Consider the following 8,347-nt stretch of genomic DNA (forward strand, 5'->3'; position numbering starts at 1 on the left):
TTTACTCATGAAAAATGATAGCAGAAATTAGTAACATACCATAGCCTATGTATCAAAGTTTTATTTTTATTAAGAGTTGAGGCGATAATGTAAGTAAACTCATGTGAACTGGTGATTGAAATTAGTAACATATCCAAAAATTATGAAAAATGATGAAATGTGAATTTTTTGGATGATGGGTTTTGTGATGAAAACCCAGCCAAGACAATGTCTTAAAGTTATTATTTTAGACATGTGATCGATAATGTGGGTTAAATTGTCGAAATTTATAACAATCCAAGAATTATGGGATTCAACGAGATACGTCAGCATATATACTTTCAGATTACCAGGAGTCACCCTGGATTCAATGAGATACATGCACATGTATGCAAGCAGAATACATGGCCACCTGGAATTTAATGAGATGGATGCAAATATATACTAGCAGAATACTTGGCGTTGCCTTGGATTGAATTAGATTGATTGAAATATATACTAACAGATTATCTAACGCCGCTCAGGATTTAATGAGATTGATTGAGATATATACTACCAAAACACCCAGCGTCCCCGGGGATTAAATGAAATAGGTGAGAATATATATTAGCAAAATTCCTGGCATCGCTTGGGATTTGATGAGATAAATGTGTTGCATATTACCTGTCCTTGCATATACATGCTGTAAATAACCTACCCTAGGTAAGATACAATTATTTCATACGTGTAATACCCGTCTTATGTAGGTAAAATATTCTTTTGCTCGAAATAATAAATGTTACATAAACATACAAAATTCCTCTCTTATAAGAATAACAAATATATTACAAAACCAATTTCAATTTTTTCATTGTTTATACGGTCCCGAGCAACGCCGGGTAGCCCCGCTAGTATATATATATATATATATATAAAAGCGAAAATGTATGTATGTGTGTATGTATGTGTGTATGTTTGTGTGTCTGCTAAAAACTTTCGACAGACGCGACGAAAATCCACAAGCTCGGTATCATATTTAAGCTCCATCCTTCGCTCGAAAAATTTCGAATAATTGGCCAAAAACGTTGATTTTTCACCCCGGAATCGAGAATTTTCGACCGGGGGGGGTCAACAAAACGGTCATTTCGTGACGACGACCGGTTCTATGCATGCGTCAGATGACGCCATGGCCTGATTTTCTTTTAAATAGTTTAAAAACTGACTAAATATCATGTCCGTCGCGTTAGCTCTGTTTGTTAAGGCGTTGATTCATTATCTGACCGGTGTGTGTGTTCGAATCGTGGTTTGAGATGTGGGTTATTTATCGATTTTTAAAATTTGAATATTGAACCAGTGTTATTTAAGCCATTTTTCACGTAACATTCGTTTTTCTGCTTTTGTTTTTTTTTACTTCGCTTATCCACCCCCGACCACATACCCAAAAAACCCGGATACCCACCGATTTTTTAAATTTTACTATCGAAACAGGCTTATTTAAGCCATTTTTCACGTGTTCGTTTTTCTGTTTTCTTTTTTGATCGTTCGTTTGCTTACGTTAGCTTTTTTTGTGTTTTCCCCGCTTAATTTTTAACGTTGTTTTCCTTTTTTACTTCGCTTATAACAAACAAACCTACGTCGTCGTCGTCGTCGTCGTCGTCGTCGTCGTCGTCGTCGTCGTCGTCGTCGCAACACTCGACGACTTCCGTGTGCGCACTTGTCAATTTGGTTCTTACTTAAATAAATTCAATCATCTTTCAGTAACTCATTCTGGCTGGGGGATTTTATTTTCTAAGTTCGCCTCAGGGCTTCTGGTTTGATACTACCAACTTTTACTCTCGTCGGGTTTCTTTTTTATTTTACATCACACACACCTACAAACACTCTGGCAACGCCGGTTACCCCTGCTAGTAATATATAAAAATCGATAGAACATTTACTCTATAATAGTATATACAAAGTCCGCAAGAATTAAAATATATTTAAGCGTGCTTTACAACCGGGCTATGCCGGGCGTCCCTGCTAGCTTAGATAAATCCTTTTGCAGTTTTAGCAAAATAGCTATAATAATATAAGAGTTGCTCCACTTACGCATCTACAGAATGTCAACATCAATATATTGCATATGAATAAAGAAAAGCAACCACAATTTTTAAATTTTGATTTTATCTCTATGTTTTTCCGCGAAAAATTGAAAGAATTACTAATTTTGTATGATAAACACTTTTTAAAAATGCAAAATTATAAGTTATGTTTTCATTCTCCTCCCTCGATGGCGAAGAAATAAAACTAAATGTATCTTTTTTTTTTTTGAAGAGAAATAATTGAAAGGAAGGAAGTGTTGAATTCCATGCCAGTTTTGTAGGCAAATGTATTCTTGGCTCAGACATACAACGGAATCTAGTTTAGTAAATGGAAAACGTACATATACTTAATGAATGAAAGGGTGTTTTTAATCCCCTTCTAGGTGTTTAGGAAATCAAAAAAATACTACGATAGGTAGGCGCTAAAGTGAAAATATAATCTGAAGTGTCTGTCACACTAACCACTACGCCAAGGAGCACTGTAACAGAGTTTAGTGATTTTAAGTAACTAAAACATGGAAAAAATGAACGGTTGTACAATGCAATGTGATATAAAAGTGCGTTTACCTGAATATCGGCTAAGTGTTATTCGATGAGGCGACGCTGAAAGAGAAAAAAACGTGTCATAATTAAAATTGGATACGTAAGTAAGAGTTGGAGACCAATTGAGTTTGTAGTAAAGCATGGAATCAAAGGTTAGTTCGTTTCAGGGTTTTTTAATTTTTTTTAGTAAACACGATTTTCTATGTGTCAACAGAAGTATTGCATGACACAAATTTATGTAAGAGAGTGTTCGAATAGTATGCTATGCAATTTGTTGAAGTAATATAAATGGTAATTCAGCAACGTAAAAGTAAGCGTTGGATAAGAATTAATGTTTGTGGGATTATCGGTATTGGTTAATTCCGTGCTGCGTTTCATTCAAAAGGAAGCATAGAACGGAAAGGCACGATCAAATTCCATTCCAGTTTTTTTAAGCAACTACGAAGTCAAGAAAACCCAAACAGGCGTTCCTTCGCAACTGTCTCTTGTGAACGTTCCCGGAAACGGTGTAAGTGGTAGAGGGGGGAGGATGAATTAATTAGAGATAAAAAAATACTACTTCCATTGATTTTAACCGGTGGTGGCAGTGAGTTCTCAGCAGAAAAAATATAGGAGTCTACGATTATCGAGGAGGTGGAGAGGTAATATACCTATAACACACCTTAGATATTTTGCTGCAGCTATTGCATATTACATTTGCATGAAATGTATTGGTTTTTACTCCTATTAAGTTTAAAATAATAGGGGAAAATTAGTTCATCTGATATATATATATATATATATATATATATATATATATATAGAGGGCTATATATGCGTGTGTGTGTGCGGATGTGCATATACACAGGTATATATATATATATATATATATATATATATATGTATATATATATTGTGTATAAAAGGAGTATATTTTCATTCAGACATGTTTAATAGTATTTTTGCTTTATGATCTTCTTTTGTGATTTTTCCATTTTTGATTGTTTTTGTCTATCTGTTTTTTTTTTTTGTTTTTCTTTTGTGCAACACTTTCAAACGATTTTCTTCAGTTATCCTTAGGCAGTTTGTGATTACTGTTTTCTGTTAAACACCGGTTCTCCTATATGCTTCAGTTCAAATTAAATTTGAATTACTTGAAATAGTGGAGCGCCTCGTGTGTAAAAAAAAAAGTTGTTTTTACGTGTAACCAACGTAGTAAAAATAAATCTACAATGGCTTCAAAGTGTGATTTGCAAAACGATATGGAATTCTCAGCTTTATTTTTATTCACTAAATTACATCACAACATATTTATAGATATACATATTTATCAATATGTGCAAACACATTCTCACACACCTAGATACTTTAAAGTAAAAGTGTATGGTTGTATGTCTCTGTGTCTGTCTGTGTACATTTCCCTACACAATATCTCTGTCAATGTTCAGTCTACACTCGAAATGTGATATACTGGATACTGAGATTTTGGGAACTCTTTGTATTCTGTTATCCGTAAAAATATTCGGCTGTTTATGGGTCAATATTTAAAGATTTGACCCTTGAGAACTCTATCAAACATCTCCACCAATTTTTGGTCGAAACACTTGAAAGTTTAGATATAGTTTCCTTGGACATGCATGTAACTTAATAACTAGTTCTGCTCCAAATAATAAAGGTTAAGGAATAATCATAGTGGCCAAAGTTAAAAACAAATCGACCGCTGCGGTCTCTACCAAATTACTCAGACAATTTCTGGTTTAAATATTTAAAATTTTATAGAAAGTGTATTCAGAGATAAGGCAAGGTTTTTAATCGGTTTGGATCGAAAATTTGAGCTACCAATATATATGTATGTATATTTGCATGTCTGCCTAAAAAATCGACAGAGGCAACGGATTTTCACGAGATCATATCGTTTATAAGCTCGATCTTTCAGACGACAGATAGCGCAAAATTTGCTGAAAACATTAATTTATTCACCTTCAACTGGCCACTTTTCTTCAGGTAGGGCTTTCTTTTGTCGCCGATATTGTTAGAAGTCATCCCCTTTTTTCGATTGTCTAGCCTTAATTTAAACATACGTGGCTTCTGGTTTGACGATGGTCGTAACAGCAAAAACGTTACGGTTTCCCAATTTTTTGCTCCTTCGCGGGATGCGTTCAAGACTATCTTCCTATTACCACTTTTTTTTGCTCAACATACATCTGATAACACCCGGGCGATGCCGGTATGAAATGCTAGTATATATATATATATATATATATATATATATATATATATATATATATATATATATATATATATATATATATAGTGTAATTTTTTTTGGAATATATATATATGTGTGTGTGTGTGTGTGTGTGTGTGTGTGTGTGTGTGTGTGTGTGTGTGCATTGACAGCGTTAAACGATAGCTCTGTAAAACCTTCCGGAGTTCTGTTTCCCATAAAAGGAATATTTTAAAAGTAGAGCCTCCTATTTTTTAACACAAAACATTTGCGAGCTACGATGACAAAAGTGTAACCATTACACGAACGTGTTTTTACGCACCAAAATGTATGTTTCTGCATAGTGAGTACTACTTTCACTACTCCATAACTAGGACTGCAACGGATAATCTTTGTCTCTATTCAGCATCTTAGAGAGAGATGAAATTTAAGTCCATATTTCCACAAGTTCATTCATGTTAACGCATTTCAAATACCCATTGATTAATTATAGCCCATTAAGTATAAGATGTATTACGTTAGGAAGTCCCCTTCAATTGTGGGTGCTAGATGTCACTACGAATGTCAAACACAATAAACTGTGTGGTGAATCTTGTGTGCATATATACGTCTGTATATATGTATATATATATATATATATATATATATATATATATATATATATGTACATGTACATGTATTAGGATAAACATATATTACGTATATGTATTCATATTTGCGTCTGTATATATATATATATATATATATATATATATATATATATATATATATATATATATATATATTCACACTATATGTGTGTATATGTGTATAGATAGATAGATAGTATGAAATAAAAGGTGTGTTATGAATTAAATGTCGTTGAGACAACAGAACGCATAAAAGGCAGAAAAAATACATATAAAAACGTGTTATTTTTATTTTTTCACACTTTAAATTTTTTGATTTTTATCCTAATCACATTTGCAAGTATATATATATATATATATATATATATATAGGGTAACTCCAGAAAACGGGCCCAACCTCTAATTATGCCCCGTTTCTTAGTGTTTTGTCCGAATGAAATGAAACTTTGGTCATAACTACTTTATTATAGTCACAACATCACATCGAAACACCAGGTTGGCCTTTTTTCTTTATTCTACAGCATATGTTCTAGATATACTTTCCATGTTTTTTTTTGTTTTTTTTTTGGCCACCCTATATATATATATATATATATATAGATATATATACATATATATATATGTGTGTGTGTGTGTAGATATATATATATATATATTATTATTATTATTATTGTTATCATTATTATTATTTGTAATAGTCCCCCCAAAAAACATACATATATCGCTGCCCCATTTGCAGATACAAAATTGGTCCAAGGTAAAATTATTATCAACCCGTATTTAGTTAAAATATCTTCTTCCTAAAAATACTTGAATTAATTCCAATGAATGAGAAACAAAAAAATAAATGAACAGCCTATATATATATATATATATATATATATATATATATATATATATATATATATATATGTGTGTGTGTGTGTGTGTGTGTGTGTGTGTGCGCGCGCGCGTGTGGGGGTAGGTGGGGGTATTTGTGCGTGAATTTATTTAAGCAGATAATAATTACGCAATAATGATCATCCTTGAGCGTCCTCGATTTCTTTGTAGATGAACTGTGTTACGAAAACTAGCATGAGGATTATTAATCTTGCAAAACACCCCTGGACCAAACATTACAAATAAGATGTTATTGCAAGTCAAATGTTATCTTCTTCACATGGATTTTCTCCAGCATGCAAAAATAATCATGCAGTTTTTTTAAGGAACAACACTGAATATATTAGGTGAATTTTTGTATTTAAATCAGGTAAGACTACGGGACCACAAGAAAGATATAGAACATAAACGTTAACTTCGCAATTGACCAGCTATTTTCTTTTTTGATTTTCTGTCATTTAAATATGTTATTCTTTCTATATTCAGATTTTCCAATTTTTCTTTAGGTTTCGTCTCTCTCTCTCTCTCTTTCTCTCTCTCTCTCTCTTAATGGCGTGCTGTTTCCAACCTTTTATTCTTCAATTTTGTTACAATTTTTACAGAGCTTTAGCTTTCCTTCTTTTTTACATCCGCGTCCGTCTCCTTTTTATCCCCTTTTTGTATTTTTTCTATTCTAACTTTATAAATGCTCGCGACGGAATATTTTCCCGCAATTGTTCCTCTATTCTCGATCCTTCCAGATTTCAATCTCTGCTATTTGCCATCGTTTCTCTCACTTTTATAATTATGGCATCCGTTCCTCTACCATGTGCCGGAGGACATGTCTGTGATGCGGCACAAAGACATATTAAACCCATCTCAACCTATAACTCAGCAGGCTCCCTTCACATTACATTACTCACTTCATTCCTACCCATGTATCTCTCGGGCCGGGGAATCTAGTGTGTTGCCCCCAACAAATAGCCGCTCGACGCTATTTGCGACACTTCTCCCATCAACTATCATGTAAATTATTGTTTGAAATTAGTTCGAAAAATATATGACTCACCGAGCGATGCTAATTCAGGCTTAGAAAGTGAAAAGTATTCCAGAATGCAAAAAGTAAAAATTAATAAATAAAAAAAGGACAAAAGCTTGCCTTTTATACTTTCTTGGTCTTCCGGCCAAGATCAAAGTGTAGTATCTGTTCTGATGCTTTGTCCTTGGTCAATGGAGGACAAAACCTCTAGACTGAGAAAATTATTATTTTTGGATACTGCCATAGTGCGCCTTTTGCTTTTGGTGTGTCACATTTGCTTTCGAGTAGGAAGCAAATCTATATAATTAGAAAATTTCAAATGACCTTGTAACGAGTGTTGTAACCCAACATCCGGTTTACTACTTCCGCTTGCGCCTGCATAAACAAGCAAATTATCGACTCGAAAATAAAACGTCTTGTTTTACTGTGTACGTTTTAAGCGTCCAAATTATTTTTGTTTTCGCGATTAAATATATCAAAATTTGAATTTAACTTAAAGTATTATGGCAGCTGTTCAGTGCACATTTTCCTATAATTACGGTAACCCAGTTATAATTCAATGGCTGTATGTTTTTTATTCACAAATAACAATTATTAACAGAACGACTCATAGAAATCCATCTATATTCTTTTTTTCTGATTATATACTTTCATAGAAATGTTTCTGTTATATCACAAAAATCTGCTTTTATTTACGTCACAAATGCAACGCGCATACATTAATTCCTAAGCTAATATACAATATTTAACCAACGGGTTACGGGTACACTAGTAAATACCTAAATATATTATTAACCGCCAAACGCTAATTCTGGGTAAGAAAATGAAAACTATTTTGGAATGCGAAAATAAAAAATAAAATAATAATTTCTTTGTATTCGGACGAAGATCAAAGTGTAGTAACTAATCTGAGGCTTCACTTAAGTAAATTCGTTCTTGGTCAATGGACTGGAACCCCTCTATACTAAGACAATTAGTATTTTTGGATACTGCAAAAGTACCCTCGTTTTGTCTTTTTGTAGGGGAGCTGATT

At 33.1% G+C, this 8,347-nt stretch overlaps 1 pseudogene; it reads left to right on the forward strand.

Annotated features, from left to right (window-relative positions):
• The first annotated feature begins 7,439 nt into the window (after positions 1 to 7,439).
• Positions 7,440 to 7,616, forward strand: LOC145242894 (U2 spliceosomal RNA; annotated as a pseudogene).
• Positions 7,617 to 8,347: the final 731 nt, after the last annotated feature.

Source organism: Euprymna scolopes, chromosome 2, assembly GCF_053919585.1.
Source record: "Euprymna scolopes isolate OS-2025 chromosome 2, ASM5391958v1, whole genome shotgun sequence".
Lineage (NCBI taxonomy): Eukaryota > Metazoa > Mollusca > Cephalopoda > Sepiida > Sepiolidae > Euprymna > Euprymna scolopes.